Source organism: Podarcis muralis, chromosome 4 (genome assembly GCF_964188315.1).
Source record: "Podarcis muralis chromosome 4, rPodMur119.hap1.1, whole genome shotgun sequence".
Classification (NCBI taxonomy): domain Eukaryota; kingdom Metazoa; phylum Chordata; class Lepidosauria; order Squamata; family Lacertidae; genus Podarcis; species Podarcis muralis.
In genome coordinates, this window is record NC_135658.1 from 68,640,541 (window position 1) to 68,661,606 (window position 21,066).

The 21,066-nt window shown below is 40.8% G+C and overlaps 1 protein-coding gene across 2 annotated transcripts in view; it reads left to right on the forward strand.

Moving 5' to 3' along the window:
• MID1 (midline 1) overlaps positions 1-21,066 on the forward strand; it is a 266,243-nt gene that overhangs the window by 122,569 nt on the left and 122,608 nt on the right. Inside the window, exon 1 of one of the 2 annotated variants that reach the window (XM_028727704.2) lies at positions 4,726-4,938. The exons of the other annotated variant lie outside the window; for it this stretch is intronic. The gene's annotated coding sequence lies outside the window, so the exon portion shown is untranslated. Of the gene's footprint in view, positions 1-4,725; positions 4,939-21,066 lie in introns of those variants that run through there. 2 annotated transcript variants of the gene reach the window in all.

Here is a 21,066-nt window from a genome sequence, read left to right on the forward strand (position 1 = left end):
CCTCCCTGGAATGCACAATATTTAACTTAAAGAATCAAGAAGAGTGCTGTAAATTGCTAGCATTATGCTGATTGTTGCTTCCACCTAGGCTCTGTAATTACAGAAAATTTATTTCAAGCAGCAGAACAACAAAACAAGCCAGTATTCTGGGCTAAACAAATCAGTTCCACTGGCAGCGGAGTTTGGTATTCTTTAATGTTGAGCTTGTTGGAATCCATTCCAGTGCAAAGGTCCTACTCTCCTCTACTTACCAAAGGAAGGCATTTGGCAAACACTTACAACTGCTATTAAAAATTTAGGGTTTATTACCAGGGTGTTTTAGCTTTGTTCTTTCTTGTGAATCCAAGAAACACAGAAAGGAGTCAGTGCTATGCAAATCAAGTGTTAAAAAAGTACAGGGTATGGATCAAAGGAGGCTTAATTGGGAGCAAGCGAATAAGAAAAATATATATCCGTAGTCACCTTATGTTTGCCAGCTTCCCTGCCCCCCCCAAACAAATCTGTCACTCTTCCCCCCTGCCAGTTTACTGACATGAACCAGTACATATTACAGCATGCTTCATACTTCCAAGGCCTGACTCTTAGAGTTAACCGGCTGACTCTCTCTAGAAAGGAGAATTTAATTTCCCTTTGGGGAAATACAGGACAAACATGTTGATAACCAACTGATTCTGATTGTTGACTTGCTGGGATCCTCTCTTTCTTTGTTTATCTACGAACAAAGACTGATTCCATATGTATTTGCTACCCATTAGTGCAATAAAATGTTGCCAAGATAATTTAAAATTGTACATGTTGGTACCCCAGTGCATAAGGCAAGCATAGCACATAGTGACTGGCTGCTCTTTGTTAAAGCCATTGTCTGAATGAAGCAGGTTCATTCCTCTACGGCAAATGCCAGATTCAGTTCCTTTCTATCAGTTTCTGTCAGCTGTTAAGTAGCTGGCTTGTCTACCATATGCTCATGCCTACTGCCACATCTCCCAAGTTTCTACCCACCTTTGTCTTATTTAGAATCCAGTTTGTGTGCAGTTTATACAGATTTCAGTTTTGCTCCTGGTTTATATGGCCCTGGAAAATAACAATTATTGTTGCTGATGCTGTTATTATTCAATTATAAGAGTTGTTACCTATGAGCGAAATTCAAGCCTCACCTTGAATTTAATTGCTTGAACCAGTGTGTTGTACCCAGAATGGAATCTCGGGTAACACAGCCCCAGGGATATTTGCGTACAAAGTGCACGGCAGTGCATAGTTTTTTCTAGCAGTAAAGTGTACTCCATTTGCCCCTGGATCTTTTTGGCTCTTTGTGTCACTTAGTCCCACTGGGCCAAAAACTGCAACACTCTCTCTGACCATTTGCAGTGGTGGCTAGCAGTTATTTCTATGTGCTGCATGGGGGTGTTAGGGGAGGAGTAATAGGAAGGACATGTCGTGTTCCTTCTGGGGTAGTTTGTCCACCTTTGGTCCCCACCCTGCCAGCTAAACCAGGTGAGGGTAGCTGATGGGTCTCAAACCCTCAATGAGTTCGGACTTCCCCTGCATGCGAAGACAAGTTCTGGCGGATTGAGTGGATGAGACCAACAGTGGCTTCAGTGGTCCATAAGGCAGTTTCTGCATGTGCTGTAGAGGGAAATGAGGGGCAGACAGGGCTTGCCAACCTGGAAAGGTAGCCCATCTACGAGAAAGAAAACTCTGATCTTAAACTTCTGCTGCCTTGTGGGGTATCTTTAGGAAAAGGCTAAGGAGTGAACGCTATGTAAATTTGGAGTTGGAGACCCTAAGATGGTTGGGTGGTGCCTTCTATGCCACCTTCCAGCAAATCCTGCAGCCAAGCTGGTGCCAAACAAGTTCTTTCTGTTTGAAAGGCCCCATGTCTTGCAGGGTGTACCCCAGTGCCAGAGCTCCAAGGTAAGTAGTTACCTATTACCAATATGCCACAGTGCCTGCAGATGTGCCATCTTGACTGCTTATAAGATAAGTAGTTTACAGCAAAGAGGGCAACCTAATCGCAAATTCTACCTGATAATTGTATTCTCGCCAGTAGCATGGTTGGGGCTTTCACTCTGCTAGGTGGAAAGAGTGAAAATATAAAAGGTGAGTAAGGCAATCTTATAGATGTCCATTTTTTTGAACGGCATGATTGTGTTACCTACTGAACAGCATGAAAATGTGTTGTGGTGCATGGGATGTTTACTGGGCAGAAAGGGAAAACTTAATGTGTCCTATCCTGAGAACTTTTCAGCTATCTTAGAGCTAGTTTTTATTTTCATATATGAATCACTTCCTATTGAGGCATCCCAGTTGCAAATATAAACACTATTTGAAAAACAATTGCAAACATAACAACAGTTTAAACTAACAACAGCACATAATTCAAAGCAATTCAAATCCTAGTCCGGTAGCAATTTGGATAATTTTCTTAGAAGGCTTGCTGAAACCATATCAGTGAAACCATACCAGAATCCAAAGAGCCACAAGTTCAATCAAGTTTTAGGTTTTCCCCTTATGCACTCACGCTACTTGGGAAACTGCTTAGGAAACAGTACTTTCAGAAGCCATTGCAATATGTATTTATTTCACATTATAGACCTCTTGATCATAATAAAACCTAACATTCTAATACGATATAGGAGTCAGTTGTTCAAAAGAGGGGAAAGCCAAATATTTCACTAGACTAATTCTAGCTCCTTGTGTGAGACTAAGCAGTTCTTTCCATCTCAGCTGATGGATCATAATGGGATCAAAACTGACATGCAACATTGCAGAACAGATTCCCCCTGTTTGACTTACATGGAATAGTGCTGTATAGTGTGGGTTCTTTTTTAGGGGGCTGTCATTTCGATAAGAAGCTCTAAGTATGCCACCCTACCTAAATTCACACCCCTTTCTCCTCATCACGGTTGATGCCTATTATCTTCTCTTTCCCCCTTGGTCCAATCTGCACTTCTTCTCAAAGGGACATGGCAAGACATGCGGGGATCATTGTGCTATTCCCTTTTTTCTTGTCCCCTCTCTTACTCTTTACTTTCTCAGAGCAGAGCAGCCAAATCAATGAGGAGGGAGAGGGAGGAGAGCATTGTCCTCAACAAATACCTGTCAATGATGTTCCTTCTCTTGTAAGCTATGTTAGTAAAAGTCCATCTATGTGCCACCATAGATCTACCTATGACTGGGGTATGATCCTACGGAGTATTTAATGGCACAAGCCCACTTTCTTTAATAAGAGCATATTGGTATTAGTGGTTACTGTCTGCTTGCCATTAAGAAATATATTACATGCCTATTTTAGTACAAAGTTGATGCTTGAAGCATTATAGTACAGGAGGCCTATAGCTCGTTTGAGATTATTAAACAGCCTTGTAATGAACTTATTCATTTGTATGTGAGCATTTCCATGTTTACAGCTTTTTGTAAAATTAATGTCGAAACTTTTACAAACTGTGTTATAAGGACAAATTCAGAAAAAGCCACATGCTTCTTGCTGGTACCCATAAAACAAAATGTGCCTTGCAGAAGCTTCTTGTTTTTCTGAGCTGAACTAAGCTTTGTTTGGAGGTTGATGACATCACCTCATCTCCTAGTAACATCTCTTTAGCTATCGCCTCCTACACTGGTTTGAGAGAGAGAGAGAGAAAGGAAGGAAGGAAGAAAGGAAGGAAGAGTGCATTCCTATCACTCTAGCCCTCTAGCTTTTCAGCGTCCATCTGCTTGCTTCATTTTCATGCTTAAAACAGCTTTATGGATCATTTTGTTTTCGTTTTGGCTTGGGACATAGTTATGAAGTCACAACCTATATTATGAAGGGAGGGAACCTCATCCATCAAAAATCACGTTTTGGTACAGGGTCACAGGCGAACAAAGTGGCTTGTGTCAGGTTGAAACAGCACTCGTAAATGTTAGTGTGTTTGATGCTGGTGGTTTGAAGTCTATTTATTTTGCTTGAAAAGCTCAAATGGCCTGCTGCTGAGTGCAGGACCAAAAAGGGGGGGAGGGGTCTTCATAAATTATTACTTGAAGGCTAACCACCGTCCTTTATGAGGTGGAATGGTGCCATCTGCTTTTTCAGATCTTTGATTTATCTTTCTTCCCATTATGGAAAGGAAATGCTCCTGTGTAAATAAACTTGCGTACATTCTTGGATATATTTATCTTTTCCACGTCAGCTCATTTGGCCTGTACAATTTACCAAAATCTGAAGATATTGTGTTCACTGAATTTTGAAATAAAATACTTCACTTTACCTCAGATCCTTACTGGAAAAAAATATATGTCTTGCACATATATTACTTTTGAAGTACAAATGTATACTTTTACAAAACTTTCAGCCCTTGTTGTGGTGATGGAAAGGGAGGCACAAACAGAATTGCAGCCAGCTCGTTTAGGCTCATTATCAACTTTAGAAAGCCGCTAATCGGGAATTAATGTCTAATTTTGTGTGTGTGTGTGGAATAATGAAGCCCATTAGCAGAAGTTCAAGAAGTTTCACGGGGCGTGTCTTTGAAACAGTAGCTGAGAGGTTGATGAATTGGGTTTCTATGCCTTGTCATGAAGCATTATTGGTATGGAATGTGGATCTGGGTGCCCAAATGTGTGTAGGCGACTTTGTTTGCATCCCCGCTCTGAGGATTAACATACTGCGATGCTTGAATGCCAGCAGAATCTCTCCCTTCCCCCTTTCACTCTCAACACTCTCTCTCCCCCCAACCCCACCTCATTCTGCTGAAGTCGTTTGGTTTGTGCTGCTTTTTCCTGTGAGAGGATTAGGGAATAGGAGAATGGCTTTGTGAGGAGAGAGAGAGAGAGAGAGGAGAGCTGAGAAGAAACTAAACTAGAAGACTAGCCTTTCAGAGTTCTTTCCATTGAGGCGAATTGCATGTGATACAGCAGCTGGGGGCTGTTGGTTTTCTTTTCAGCTCCCTACTGTAAGAGAAGCTGGTAAGATTATTTTTCCCCTTGTTCTCCTGTTCTGTGATGCTCTTGTAATTGCCTTATTGAAGGGACTCCTTCAGGAGGAAGGGAAGTTGGTTAATGATACTGAGGACACGCTGCATTGTCTCCCCCCCCCCCTTCCAGTAAAGCTACCTAATATTTGAAGAGGAACTATTTACAGTACAGAGGGGACAGTTTTTGATAGGAAAAGTTGTTTTTCTCCTTTTTGCTAAAGTACTCTTAATATAAAGCTAGGGGGGGCGGGGAGCAGGGAGGGAGGGAGAATATTTATCAAGTCGTACCAAACTGTTTGGATATATTTAAAGTTTTCAGAAGTATTTTGGGTGAGGGGGAGCCATTTCATCCGTTTGCAGCATTCTTGATGTTATCAGCTTTGTCACTTTCCTGGACTAATTCCAGATCTCCTGGGGTGTGTGTGAGAAACATATATTAGAACCCTATTTTTCACAGGCTCCACAAAGACAACAGGGACTGCTTGTCTTAGCAACAAAAGCTAAGCAAGCAACTCCTTCTGGAAGGTGAAAAGGAAGGAATACCTTCTGAAGAGGTAGGGAGAAGCAAAGTGAAATTAATCTAAGAACAAGGAATGAACGCAGTAATGTTTGGCTACATTTGAATGAAGCAGCATGGCTCAGTATATACCTCAAATGCTATTTGAGTTAACTATGATTTTTCTATTTTTACGGAATATATGCCACAGTGGCAATTTGCATTTTGTTTGAGTCTCTTGCTTCATTTCATATATGTGTGTGAACTGTTAAGTTTTAAATTCCTTGAAAGAGCAGAGATCTATAAACTTGGCTTGAGGGCAATTTCAAGGAAAAGTTGAAAAAGTCTTGTGCCATGGATAGCATAGACGTAATTACAAACAAAACCTTTCTTTTTGGTCAAGTAAGAAATCACAAATCAAGAAAGTAAGGAATGATTGACAATAATGAAAGTGATGATTGACATGTTTTTTCTAGCACTCTTCCTTCCTTCCTTCCTAGTGATTAAATTCTTACTCTTTTATTCAGCATTCCTATCTGAAGTAACACTTTATATTTATTACTGTGGATAAAGACATGCTCTTTCTCTTCTTCTGCATCCCACCTTCCCAAAACACTTCAAAGAAGTGACTGTGTTATATTATTTACATTATTATCTTCAGCTTTTCCTGACTTAGATCTCATTCAAACCATCAACTGTTAGGGCAAAAGTCTGCAGGCCATCGTCATGCATAAGTGGTATAGGAAGCAGATCATTACTATGGGTGCTTTGTAGCTTGGAAAGAGGGTGCTAATTTTAGGAAATGGGGTTGTCATGGAGCCCTAAAGAGTGGTGGCGGGTGGGGTGGAGTGTATCTGCATGAACATTAGTGTTGCTGAGTCATGTGATTTCATTATCTCAAAGACAAGAACCACTGTAAACGATTTTTACATTTAGCCCTTCCTCCACCTCCTCCCTCCATTCTTTCCTCTAACACAGACACTGGTTGCTAGGGTAATAGGGTTTTTTAAAAATTCTGTCACATAATACCACACTGGTGTTAGTGGTTGCTTATTGAGTTGCTTCATGCAAAGCCTGAGTAGTCTCAACAGGGGGATCATTGTTCTTAATGTTCATTTAGATGTGTCACTAGTTCAAATTAGTTTTCTGAAATATAGATATCACTAGTATACATCCAGTTTTGCCAACTCTTTAACCAGCAGCTTCTTTTTTTAGAAACACACCCACCAAATGGCCATTTCTGGTTTTATATAGATTACTGTGTACTTTAACTGTGTGTATTCTGTGTTTCAATTCCACACTTTTCAAAGTAAGAATTTATTCATTAACATGTATATGCAGAATGACACCTACACAACTAAACACCTGTTGAGAGCAGCTATGGAAATTGGCTGCTTTTTCTATTTTACTTAGTTCATAAATGCCAGGCTGCACATCCTGGTTTACTAAAGTGCTCTGCTGTGCCCCAATTGGTTGTCAGCTGATGGTATTAATTTATTTTCATTGAGGCATAAAACTCTCAAATCTGATTTGTGAAGGAAAATGGCAGATCTTTGAATCCAAATTAGCAACAATCTCTACTGTGGTGTTGGTTTATCCTAACAATTTAAGGAAAATAAAAAGCACATGCTTTGCAATCAATGGGGAATTTGCCATCACCCTTGGAGGGAGTTAGGATTTAACAGTCTATAAGAAGATTTGAATACAGCAGTGTTTGCTCTGTAGTCCTCTTCAGATAAATAACCAGGGAACACTATACAGAACCTACCGTATATACATATGGCAACAGCCTTACACAAAAAAACTTCTGGTTTCTCTTCTCTGTCCTCCAGCCTTCCATGCCCCTCCCCATTCTCTAGATTTTATGGGAATAGAGGAGAGGTGGAGATGCCACAGAGCACAAGCAGACACCTGCTCATGCGATACTGGATCTCACCCTTATGTTCTCCATTTTTTTGCTCTGTGGAGTTCTTCAGCTGATGCATCAAAGTTGATGGTTGAACCCTCTAGAGCAGCTGGTGGTGGTGCTAGGGGCTACAAGGAAGATGAGAGAAAGGGAAGAGCCTTTGATGTTGTTCAATAATAATCAGCCAGTTGGAGCATCACTGTCGGGGGCAGGTTAGCAGTAAAACTTAAGTGAGGCTAACTCTTTATTAAGAGGAACCAAAACAGTGCAGACCTAGTGATCCCACCAACTCTTCTCAGTAGGTCTTGCCCCAATGAGACAGTTGCGAGGACTGAAGGTCCCCACCTTCCCACCTCTCCTGGTTCCTTCGCCAGCTGCCTAAGGCTCCTTCGCCTGGCCTCTTTGTTCCGCCCTCTTCATTTCTCTGCATGTTCTGGGAGACCAGGGGGAGAGGAGCTTGTCACAAGAGGAGGGAGAGCTTCCCTGGCTTCTTCAGCAACCTACCTCCACTCTGCCTCTTGACCACCCTCTGCTGCTGCTTCTGATTTTGGACTGCTGTCTGCCACAGTCTCTTCCTGCTCACTTAACCCTGTTACCTCTTCCATTTCTGACACCTCCCTCTTCCAGTCTGCTCCTTCTCCCTTTGACCACTCATCATCATCCCACCACCAATCCCCCTGCTTCTGAGCCTTCTTCCTTTGGGGTTCTCCAGCTGGTGCCTCCCATCATAATCTCATAATGTCAATACTCGTAGAAGGTTGGTTGAGGATACCAGAAACTGGGAACTTTGCAGATCAGACTTTCAGATAACTGGAAGCTCTGCCAGAAGTTCTCTTTAATTCTGCACTTTTCAAATGCTGCTGCTTTTTATTATGTTTTTAAAATACTGCATATGATTATAACCAGAAAAATATGATCTATTTAACATTTTTATTCAAAATGAAAGTTGAATGAAGTTGGGTTTACCTTTTCAGATGAATGGTGGGAAGTGAATGAGTAAGTAGTTTGCTTACAAATGTTTTGTCTTCTGAGTGATGTAAAATGGGAAAACTTGAACAGCAATGCATCCCATCAGACATAACCCAGTAGTGTAGGTGGGAAACACTAAGATTGAGTTCAGTTTAAAATCGGATGAGTTCAACTCACATAAACACTAGTTTTGTGTATGCAGCCTGAATCGCAACTCTGACAGATCTTAAACAAGCACTAACAAGAACCACAAAAATATATTTATTATAGGGATTAATATAAAGTATGTACAAAATCATGTGAATATGAAGATAGGGGGGTAGCATTGGAATCACCTTTGCCAAATTAACCCCCTATTTAAACAGAGCTGGTCATTCGGTCTTGCAAACACTAGGTCTTGTGAAACCCTGTGCACAGGCCACTTCAATGACTTGACAGTCAGCTGATCATCAGAGCTTCATGGGCAAAAACTGGTGATCTGACATCATTGTGAAGTCAAGTGATTGGCGGGTAGGCAGCTTCGTCCACCTTTCAGACTTGGTCCACTGGGGGAGGGATAGGTACGTCCACACCTGTACACAAATATGTGAGCATCTTGGATTGTTCTATGTTTTACTACCATGTGCAGAAGTTGAAAAATAGTCCTAAAAGCATGTTTAAAAAGTTAAGTATAGACATTGCCCTATCATTAAGCAGAGTGAGGCAGCTGCCTCAGGCGACCAATGCCTGGGAGTGGCAGCAAGGGCCTGGAGTACAAAGCTATGGGTGCCTTGTCCCCTGCCCTGCGTCTCCTGAGCCCCCTGGGAATGGGGGACATAATGACCTGGCTTCAGCTGTGGTGGAGCCCATACTGAAGTAACCATCTCCTTATGTAGAATGTAGGGTGCCATCTTATCCTTCACCCCAGGCAGCCAAATGTCATCAGCTGACCCCCAACTACAAGGGTAGTTTTTAAAGGGGCTCACTCACCACTGTCCTTAAATTAGACTGCTTAGGTTTTTAGTCAACTGCTACTTTCTTGCACAGCTGGGAAGAGTGATTTCCTTTCATCTCTAATTGACTGTGAAAGAGGAAGCTTTTTCTTTTTTTTGCATTCCCTCTCTTTGCTTCCTCATCTCTTTGATCTAATGCATATCTCTTTGTGAAATGCACAAGACTTTAAACAATTGAGGTGTCTTCCTGCCCTCTGCTACCTTACTGGTCCTTATGGCTGTTGCTTGTGGACATAGCCTTTCTATTTCTGCTTCTGTGACCCAAGCAGATAGAATCACCCAGGAACTAATTTATACTAGATTATGGACCAACACTATAAATTCCCAGTTCGGGCCTCAAGTGAAACAAGTTACAAACCATGCAACTGAATTTAAATAAAGCAAATATAGATTACATCAGTTACTAAGCAATTGTTTATAGTTTATAGGAAGATTGTTTATAGTTCAGTTTTTTGTTTTTTGCTCCATTGTGATGAGTGATCAGGATGCCTTTGGTTGAAAGTGAACTTAAGGATGCAGAGTAGTACCTTATGGAATCGTTTCACAAGTCTGTGTTATCTCAGAAGCTACTTTTCACTCTTGTGACCTGCTGCGATCCCTGCACTAGGCAAGCCCATTCATGCTCTCGGTCCTGCAGAGAGAAGTGCCAGAGACTAGCAGTGATTATTCTCTGCAACCTTTCCCCAGGTATACAAGGCACTTTGGGAGAGATAAAATATGCTTTTCTTCCAGTCTGATTAAAGCAGAGAAAGATATGTCTTTGCATACAGGATATTTTCTGCTTCTCTCAATTATTTTGAGGCTCCGAAGCACTGGCAGTAGAATTCATTCAGAGTTGCATGTTAAAAGTATATTCAACTCTTATTACTATTTTATAGCAGATGCAGTTGAATTTTGACATTTTTCTCACGCTGCTTGTTAAAGGCTGATTCCTTTTAGAATGCTAGGAAGGCAGTTGGTATTGGCAGCTAAACACAAGAAACAGCCTGTAATGCCTACAAAAACACAGCCTCTGAGACAGCCAATGGCAAGCCTCCATTTCTATCATTCTTGTCTAGGCATTCTCAGAAATCTGCTCAGTATTGCTGTGACCTCAGTAAGTGGAATAATTTGTGATTTACAATGGATTAAGTGAGATCAGAGTTAATGCCTGTTGTGTTCTCTGATTTCATATCCCATTTAGAAGGCAATTTATCTGCTCCTGTATTGGAGATGGGAGACTGAACACACATCAAATAGCTACTACTAAGTAGCTTTCGTGACCTACATGCCCAGTGTATAGGGTTGGGTTTTTCAGGCAGCATTAGTTAGTGAAACCTTTTCCAGAAAAAATGGTTGGAAATGTACTATTGATTCACACCAGTCTCAGCAGACCAAAGCCAGTAGTAGATACATTTTGAAAATCTGAATGTTCACATTACCCCAGATAGAAACAAGAGGGTATAAATTGTCTTTGGTAAATTGTAAACATGTTTCTAATAAATTGTGTGTTGTGGGTTGGTAGAAAGGTTTTCCATTAGAAATAGACCACAGGGAACCTGCTTTAGGCCAGTTCAGTTTGCAATACATTCAGTAAAGTTTGCAACATGCCTTTTTTCTTGAGTTCTGTTTCTTTATTTCAGGGAATCATATGCACGTCAAACCTAATAATTCCTTTACTTCAAAACAATGCAGTCTCTGTTGCGTTCTAGCAATCAATGGATATCGACAATATCCCCTATTTTATTTTATTTTTCAAATCTTGCTTTGATTAATCCTAGTGACATTTGTAAGATTAAGAATGGTATTTCAAGCTGAAGATAATTTGCTTACAGTCAAGAATCAGTGAGTAAGACCAAGTGCATCTTCCATTCTTAAGACTTTCCTACAGATAGATATTATTAAGAGATGACTGGGGAAAATAATTGTGTTACAGGTAGAAAATAGTTATAGGAATCTACCTCCTGCTATGTGTTCTGAAGTATTTAGTAATCTTTATTGCACCAATGAACTTGGGACCAATGTGCATTGCCAGTTTTGATATTGTACATTTGGTATAATATTTGTTATTTGTTGTGACTATAATGTTTGAAAACCACACAGGATTTTGTACTACTTCCTTTACCTTTTGTGCTTCATTTATACATTCATCCACATTGCTATGTATTTTTGCGACAACACATGACATCACACTACAGAGACTAAATGCTATATTGCTGTTTCATCACTAAATTTGTAAAGTCCCAACAAGATCCGTAGAACTAAAATACGGAAAGTTTATACTGAAGATGCTGTCATTGGGATAATGCTGTCAAATATATTGAGATAAGGCTATTGTAACTTCTGGTCCTCAGCTGTGTGCTGTTTGCCTTACTTAGTGTCTTGAGTCCACTGAATCATGGCTATGAACCAAACTGCTTATAAATGTGTGTGTGCATGTGCAAATTTACTCCTCCTTTCCACAACATGCTTCTCTCCACCCTCAAACCCAGGGGTCAGCAAACTTTTTCAGCAGGGGGCTGGTTCAGACCTTGTGGGAGGCTGGACTATATTTGGGGGGGGGGGAATGAATGGATTTTTATACCCCACAAATAACCCGGAGATGCATTTTAAATAAAAGTACACATTCTACTCATGTAAAAACATGCTGATTCCCGGATCGTCCGTGGGCCAGATTTAGAAGGCGATTGGGCCAGATCCGGCCCCTGGGCCTTAGCTTGCCTACCCATGCTCAAGCCTATCTCATGATTTTTTAAAAAAAGCAAAAACATCTATTTTCACATGGACACTTCTTATTCTAAATGCAGCCATTGTTTGTTATGTCTAGCCAGTAATTAGACCTCAGATGGTGAGGCAATTTCAGAACATGGTTTACCAATTTACATGCTAATCCAGCAGACTGTGGTGGAGCCATGATTAGTGCAGACTCCATCAACATCTTAATTAGCCCTGGTCCCAGCATGGAGCAGTGGTGGCTATCTTTGTAGGTCTGAGAATGTTTGCTTTTTTTAGGACAAATGCATGTTCCCCAAAGCCTGCCCCCCCCCCCCACACTAATTGCTGTTTAAAGGAAGAAACCCAGTTCCTGAGAGAGGCTAAACATGCCTAAAAGAATGAACCAGCAGCCTATTCAGGGGACGTTCCCATTCTGCAGCTTATATTAGAGAGTGGCCAAAGTAAAAAAATCAAATACTAGCAAGGCAACTGAACTGATTTTAGATCGTCTTAAAGTATGGCATATGTTGAGGGGAAAGTGTAATAACTTTTTGACACGATACGGACGGCTGACAATAAGAAGGGTGATTGCTAAATGTATATATATATTTAGATACACACACATACATATATATATATATATACACACACAGTGTATGTTTATAACTGTAACTGTTATATCAGTTAATTTGGATACCTTAGACTAGACCAGTGACAACAGGTTTTTTTAAATAGAGGCAACTGGTTTAAATACTCATTTTTAATGTCTAGTCCAAGGGGGCTGCAAAATTACTCACAAGTACTTGTGAATTATAACTAATCATACAGCAAAAGTAAAGCAGGAAATTATCGTTTGCATATGTGGGGTAAATAACTCAAACATTTAACTCTGTAAAAGCTTCAGACATCTTGAAGAACATAGCAGAACAGGTACACTAAACAAGGACAAGTATAATAGCCTAGGTAGGTATCATGTTGTGGTACAAGGAATCCTGTAATGTGTTTTCCACCTGCATATGCTCTGTGCTAAGCCACAAATACTTGGTGGTTTTGAATGATTTAAAATATTTTCCTGTAGCATCTAGTAGACCATATAAATTTACATCTGCAATGGAAGTGTTAATCTGGTGCCTAGACTACATACATAAGAATTTCCTTGCCAAATCTAAAAAAGAAAAGAAAAGAGTTCATCAAGCTGAACAGTTGTCAGCCACAAGTCCCTGGGAAGCTCAAAAGCAAGGCATGATGGAGACGACTATGTTTTATAGTGTGGTCTAAACCACTGAGCCTCTTGGACTTGCCAGTCAGAAGGTTGGCGGTTCAAATCCCCGTGACGGGGTGAGCTCCCGTTGCTCCGTCCCAGCTCCTGCCAACCTAGCAGTTCAAAAGCACATTGGTGCAAGTAGATAAATTGGTACCGCTGCAGCAGGAAGGTAAATGGCGTTTCCATGCACTCTGGCTTCTGTCATGGTGTTCCGTTGCATCAGAAGTGGTTTAGTCATGCTGGCCACATGACCCAGAAAGCTGTCTGTGGACCAACGCAGGCTTCCTTGGCCTGAAGAGCGAGATGAGCGCCGCAACCCCACAGTTGCCTTTGACTGCACTTAACTGTTCAAGGGTCTTTTACCTTTTTTACCATTTATAGTGTATCTAGTACAGGACTGGGATCTTCAAGCCTGCAGGCTTCATAAGACCCACCAGACCTCTTTATTTATCCTGTGAAGCCATTTCAGCCAAGCCACACCCTCCTGCCCTACACTTAAAGTTATATATGTTACCAGGTGTGGTCGGGTAAAAAGCAGGTCTTGGACGAAAGAGACTTTGCAGGCAAAGCCCCTTGTGCAGCACTTCCAAGTGCTGACTGCTCAGCTGGTTGTTGTCACTTGGGAAGCACTGTAGTCAAGGCTTCCCCAACACTAATAATCAGCAAATTGTAGGTGCTTCAGAAGTATGGCAAAAATGTGTGAAGGAATGCTTCGTTTTGTTTGTTCTGAACCCACTGTCAACCAATCCATTCTGGTGAATTTCTATCCATTCTCTCCACACTACTAATACTAATATAAATGCCTATCATTAGTCTGCCTTAGATGTTGTCACCATCTGATCAACTTTATTCCTTTTTTCTGTGCCTTCTCTATGACTTTCTTCTTGGGACTCGGTAATAAAAACTGACCATAGTATATGAAATGCAGGTGCACCATAGATGCAATAATTAAAGGCATTATGATATTTTCTAGGTTGGAAATGTGTCTGTCAGCTCTTCCCAGTAAGCCTCTTTAAAGTTAATCACAGTATCTGCCCAGGGGTACTGACCCATAAAATGGAGATTGCTGTAAGTCCAAACTCCAAAAATGGCAGAATCAAGGGACAAATTTAAAAATATTCACTTGCTGCCTCAAGCTGTTCCTCCAATAAACAAATGAAAACATGCCAGAATTCTTCAGAGTAATGCAGAATAATGATTTATCTTCCACTGTTCTGTACATTTTGCAATAACAATTTTATAGTACCACAAATATTGACCTAGGATAGAACATTAAGACACCAAACCTCCAAAATTAACAGGCTTCAGAATATGTTTTATACTAACATTTTTTATGGACACTCTTGCAAAATAAAGGGGAGATTTATTTTCTTTGTTTGGCATGTCCTCTGCTTTAGCTAAGATATTTGCGGCTTTGGTCAGTCCCCCTGCATATACGACCGAGAGCCAAGGACTCAGGGGAAATCTGTCGGAGCAACCACATTCTTCCTGGGTTCAGAGACTTGTGATTGTTTGTGAAAGTCTAAGGAGCCTGTACCAAAAATATAACACATAATTTTTGTGTATTTCCCTTCCCATTAAAAAACAAATTAGGATAAAATTGATATGACATGTCAGATAGAGAGCCTAGATTGGGACTGGAAGGAAGTAAAGGTCACTTTACACTTAATGGGGTATCACTTGGATCTCTTCCTTTTCATGTGCTAATGTCATCTGGGCACTGCAAATGCTTTTTCCACATGTGATTTTTGTTACCATGGTTAAGAACCATGAAACTGCGTGCCCCTCTAGGATATTCTCATTGTGATTGGATCTGTGTTAGGCATCTGATCCTTATGTGTACATTGCCATTCATGCTGTGCTCACCATGACATCTGTTGCCATTTGTGATGTTATTCTTCTCTTTTTTATTATTTGAAAAATGAATAACATCTTGTTTAAGTTTCATGAATTGTCAGCTAGTCCCAAAGAGTAGGGGATCCTTTTTCTCATCCCTCCCACACATCCAAGAAGACCCTTTGCTGTAGGTTATATTTGTTACAAAGTCCCATCCCTGCTCTTTGCCATCTTTGACTACAAAGATCAGCTTTTATGCGCTCCCCTATTTAGTACACTTTAACCTCCTGCTCTGTGCAGCCTCTGTGCATAATTCTCAGTGCTTCAGCAGGATGCATTCCATTATTATTATTATTATTATTATTATTATTATTATTATTATTATACCTCCTTTCAGAGAGCCAGTGTGGTGTAGTGGTTAAGAGCGGTAGTCTCGTAATCTGGGGAACCGGGTCCGCGTCTCCGCTCCTCCACATGCAGCTGCTGGGTGACCTTGGGCCAGTCACACTTCTTTGAAGTCTCTCAGCCCCACTCACCTCACAGAGTGTTTGTTGTGGGGGAGGAAGGGAAAGGAGAATGTTAGCCGCTTTGAGACTCCTTAAAGGGAGTGAAAGGCGGGATATCAAATCCAAACTCTTCTTCTTCTCTTCTTCTATAAAGGAGGAGGGAAAGACTTGCCAATTTTATCTTCTGGTCTTTACAGCCTCTGTGCGCAATTCTTAGTGACTATAAAAGATGCTGTGTATCCCACCACCATTCTCTCCCCCTCCCCTGTGCAAGGTTTTGTGCATTCAGACACCAGTACTTTTCACTTTATAGCAGTTCCAGCACAATACACTGTTCCACCTCAGATGGGGACCTCGCCTCTTCGTCACTGCCTCCTGACCTCAACTACATCTCTCATTTTCTCCTACCCCTACCCATTCACTGTTGACAAGATAGCAGCATGAACCCTCCATGCTTCATTTGAAGGGGCCCTTCCTCAGAGTGAGGCATTGTGGGTGAGGCTGCCCGTGGAGCATGAGGAATTGTGGGAGAGTTCATCAGGTGCCTGCACCACTGCCTTCCTGCAGCGGCATCAAACTATTTCCAGACTATTTTAGTAATTGCTAAAATTTTGGATCTTGATACAGTCATTGGATGCTATTGTGGCAAAATGATGGTGACAACACAGGTGCTCCATGGGTGACCTTCCTCACACTGCCTTGTTCTGAGGAAGGGCCCCTCCGAGTGAGAAATGGAGCATTGTAGGTGCAGTTGCAGTCGGCTGTCCTGTCAGTTACACCTCATGCATAGCCTTATGGACAGTGGATGCAGAGTTGGGGCACATACAATGTGCCTCCCCTCCTATTCTGCCACCTGAACCATTGGGTTCGGTGAGGATCATGTTAGGGCTTGCCTTGCCTCATGGAAAAATGATAAAAGTACCACAACATCAAAGCAGATTCAGGATTTATAGCAGTGGCCAATACCGCTCTCGTTCCTCAACAGGGCATTACAGAAATAGTCTCGTGGGACACTGAGTAATGCTCACAGACAGGTGAAACTGAGCATAATTTGATAGGAACAATGACACAACCTACAGAAAAACTAGACTAGGAATCCTGCCAGAAGGATCCTTGTAGGATACATACACATGTTCACTAACATGTATGTGTGTATTGTGCATATAAAACAATACTGAACCTATCCTATGCCCACATGCATGTCAGGAAATCTCCAAAGCCCTTGTAGTTGAAAAACAGTTTAAAGCAAGAGTAGTATGAAAAGAAAGAGTGGGAAAGGTTTTTTTAACCCTCTCATTAGCAGCAATTTACCCAAACTAAATTGTCCCCAATCTTCCCCTAGAATTCCAGATAGTTTACTTCTATCATTCTGTAATCAACTATCCTATGAGGAATTGTCCAAACTGTCTGTAGATCAATCTAGGGAGAGGTATACTGCTCTGCCTACTTTCACATTTCTGCTAAATTTTGCACTCTCCTAAGGTTTTATTTCAATTGGGGAGAAGGGTGTGTCCATACTTACCTACATTTCCGTGTAATGTTTATTTTGCTACTCACATGAAATTATTTGAAACCAGTACTTTTCCTGCTAGAAACAAAGATGGCGGTACTGCATACCTTTGAGTACCACCAGGGGAAAAAGAGCACTGTTTGAAACCTACTTGGGAACCAAATGACGTTGTTCGAATTCCGCTGTGGGTTTCGTGAGCCAATAATACCAAAGGATCAGGGTGGCAAAAAATGAAAAGAGATTATAAAAAGCTCTGAAAGGATTTCTTCAGACTGGGTGATTGGGGATTATAAAGGCAAATGTAGTTCAATGTGAGCAAGTGTAAAGCGATCTACATAGGAGCACAAAATCCTAGCTACACATATATACATATACACTGACAGTGATTGACCAAGGAAGAGATATTGGGGCCGTCTTGGAGACCTCAATGGCAATGTCAACCCAGGGGTGCAGCTGTGAAAAAGGCAAGCTATATGTTAGGGATCATTAGAAAGTGAAATGAGAATAAAACTACTGATATTGTAATGCCTTTATACAAATATATTGTGTGACCACACTGGAATACTATGTACAGTTTTGGTCACCACATCTCAAAAAATGTTACTGTAGAATTGGGGAAAAAACCCAACCCAAATTATCGGGGACTGAAGCGACTGCCCTAGGTGTTATGAGGCAGCATACAAATGATGAAAGCAAACAAACTACATAGTTTGAGGCTTTATAGTTTAAGGAACGTAAAAGGCAAATGATAGGGAGTTTTAAAATTATGCATGGAGAAAGTGGATACCTCTAACAATGTATTCTAGGATCAGGAACCTGAATGGTGAGAGATTCAGAAGGCAGACAAAAAGACCAGCATCTGTAAAGGGATCTTGAGCCTATGTCCTGCTTGTCATCTTTCCTTAGGCACCAGATTGGACACGGGGGAACCAGAGGCTGGATTCAGCAAGTCTTTGTTCTGATCCAGCAGGTTCTTCTCATCAAGAATGAAGGAAATTTTGTACATCCTTAATTTCTTAGTCGTGTTCTAGATATTAAATTGAATACAACACACACACACTTTACATAATGGGGGAAAGGCTGAAATAGGAATAAATAAATTGATATTCTGTTGAGGTATGCAAAAAACAGATAAAGCAATTGTATGATGCTTCTTTTTCAATAGCAGTTTACTTGATGATTTAATGGTGTTCATTTACTACCCAGGACAAAAGTCATTAAGTTTCTCGAAATGTCTCTCTGACTTCTGGGTGATGCTACTGTTGCCTTTCCCTCGTTACTGTTTTTCTTCATTCTTGCAGAATGCCTGCTGTGCTCCTTACAACTAAAAATTGCCTGTGGTGATAAATGGGATCATGAATTTTTGCACCTGACACCCTGCAAAGCTATAAATTACTTACAGGCTGGCTACATTGAAGCCTCCATATTCCTCATTCCAAGAGTAGCAGACAGAGGGCTCAATGGTAGAAAAAAAAAATCACTAAACTTGTTAATGTGAAAAACAATTAATTGTTTTAAGGTTGGCGAGCATTTGGCAGTCATATCTTCACTATTAGGAGGTTTATTTGGGGCTTATTTTTCATCTGTATTCTTATGTGTCATCAAGGTGATGAAAATTTGGTCCCCACTCTGGTTTATTTAAAAGCAACAAAACATGTATAAGAATAAATTAGAAAAAGGTGCAACTCTCTGTGTTAACACTTTTTTCTCGCTAATTGAAATGCTTTGTGCTTAAACTCCCAGCCCAAGAGCGCTTAATAATGCAGAGGGATAGCTTCATATATTTAACATACTTGCTGTTACCATTGGGTTCGATACTAGGCAGCTTAATTTAATATTGCTGTGTTAGGCCCCTTTCTCAAATATTAAAAGGTTTAGGTATCTTGGGATATGACAGATCACAGTAGAGGCTTATGGTGTCTTTGTAATCTGTTTTACAAATATTCTATAAGAAGCAAGGATGCTCTTTTTAAAAAATAAATAAGAAAAATGCATATTGCCCAACCACCAATACTACTTCCGCTAGGAACCATAGGGTTAAAGGACAGGCCCCATCATGCCTGGCAGAAAATGCCATCTGCTATGCCATCCTGGTCCTCGAGTTCTCTTCCCTTTGGGGACATGGTACAAATCAGTGATGGAAATTGTGCCTCTTCAAGCACTCAACCCAATCCAACCCCACTTTGATAGATTTCAAGCTTTAAAATGCAACACTTGAAAAGGCCCAGTTCATTTTCAGGGTGAGTGTAAGCCGCTTTCCCGTGCATACATGTTTTCCAACAGAAAATACTACTCACAAAAGAATATGGATATAGGACAGGTTTTCTTCTTTATGGCAAATGACCTTTCTTGTGCCCTTAGGGCTACATAGCACTGATTTTCAGTATAAAGCAATGTGGGATTTCTGAAGTATGTTGCAGGAATTCCACTGGGATTTCTGCAGAAGCAAACTCTCTCCCCTCCCCTTCAGTACTTAAGACATCAAGCAGTTCTAAGACATCAAGGACTGTATTCTTTCCCGGAATATATTTGTGGAAGTCCCAATGGCTTCAATGAAAATAGTACATGCATACCACAAAGGGAAATTGGCTTGGAATATCAACTAAGGCTGCAACCTTATATGTGCTTATCTGGGAGTAAGACCCATTGAACTCAGAGAGGCTTACTTCTGAATAGACATATTCATAGTGTAGGTCTAACTGCACGTATTAGGAAGGAAGACCCAATTGAACTCGGCTTAGTTCTGTGTAAGTACACATAAGATTTCTCTCCGTGTGGACCTTTGCTCTGCTCCAGCAGAACTCCTTGTGTTCTAATGGGATGTCTATCTGAATAAACTCATTTATTTAAAGCAATGTACGGTACTTTATGCCACAATTTAGTCTGATAACTCAAAGGGCAGCTTACATCAACAATAAAACAACAACTAAGTTACAAAATAAATAAAGTATTTTAAGCAGCAGAGACAGTAAAACTTACTCTTCACAGCTGAAGGGAGCTGTTCACAATGTTTGTTGGCTTGTCTGTCTCTTGAGAACCACAACCATGTTTCAGTGCTCAGCAACAGTGAAACTGGTAAATATGAAAAGCACTTGATTTAAAAAATAAAAAGGAAATAGGGGGAGTGGGCACCCTATCTGAAGCATAGGAAGATCTGAAGACAGCATGTTTTATGTCTGAGAAGTGAAGGCAGGGGAAGGCAGGATTTATGCTATAACATCTGCACCTCACCCTGTTTTGCAAGAACATATGTCTGCCTCCCAAATTAAAAATGAATAGAGTGGGTGAAAAGATTATTGAGGTGGTAGACAACACTGTGGAAATGGTTCCCTTGAGACTTCCACCCCTTGCCCCTCCCACACACATTTTTCAAAATGCTACAGTCAATTGAAATTGGAATAGCAGGGAATGAATGATTGGCTTCCTGCTAAGCTCATCAATTTGAGAGCCAGCCACATGAATGCACACTCCTGTTCTTCCTTGGGGCAGATTCCCCCCCTTAGCTGTGAAAAGGAAATTTGTGGTACTAACCTTATCCATGGTTAAGGCTAACAGGGATTTCCACATAACACATGGTTTGAAACCTACCTCAATACTATTGACGGAGAAGTACCACATTCCTATGTTGAGTAATTTGTTCAGATTGTTGTTGTTGCTATTTATTAAGTTTGTTAGCAAAAAGTTGCAAAGCAACTTGCAGCCAAACATTGGAACTGGTTGGAATTGGAATTCTTCCACTTATTCATTGGTAGGGCCAATGGTGAGTTCTTAGTGTGTTCATCCTCATCCATTTCTATATATATTGTCCATGTTCTCAGATGCTGGCTGATTCCATAAGAACTGTTTTGTGAATCTGCTATATGAGGATTCAGCAAAGTAATAAACAGATCTTCAGATCAGTTCCCACTTTAACTTGGACCCCTTGTTGCTCCTGCGACATTCGTATC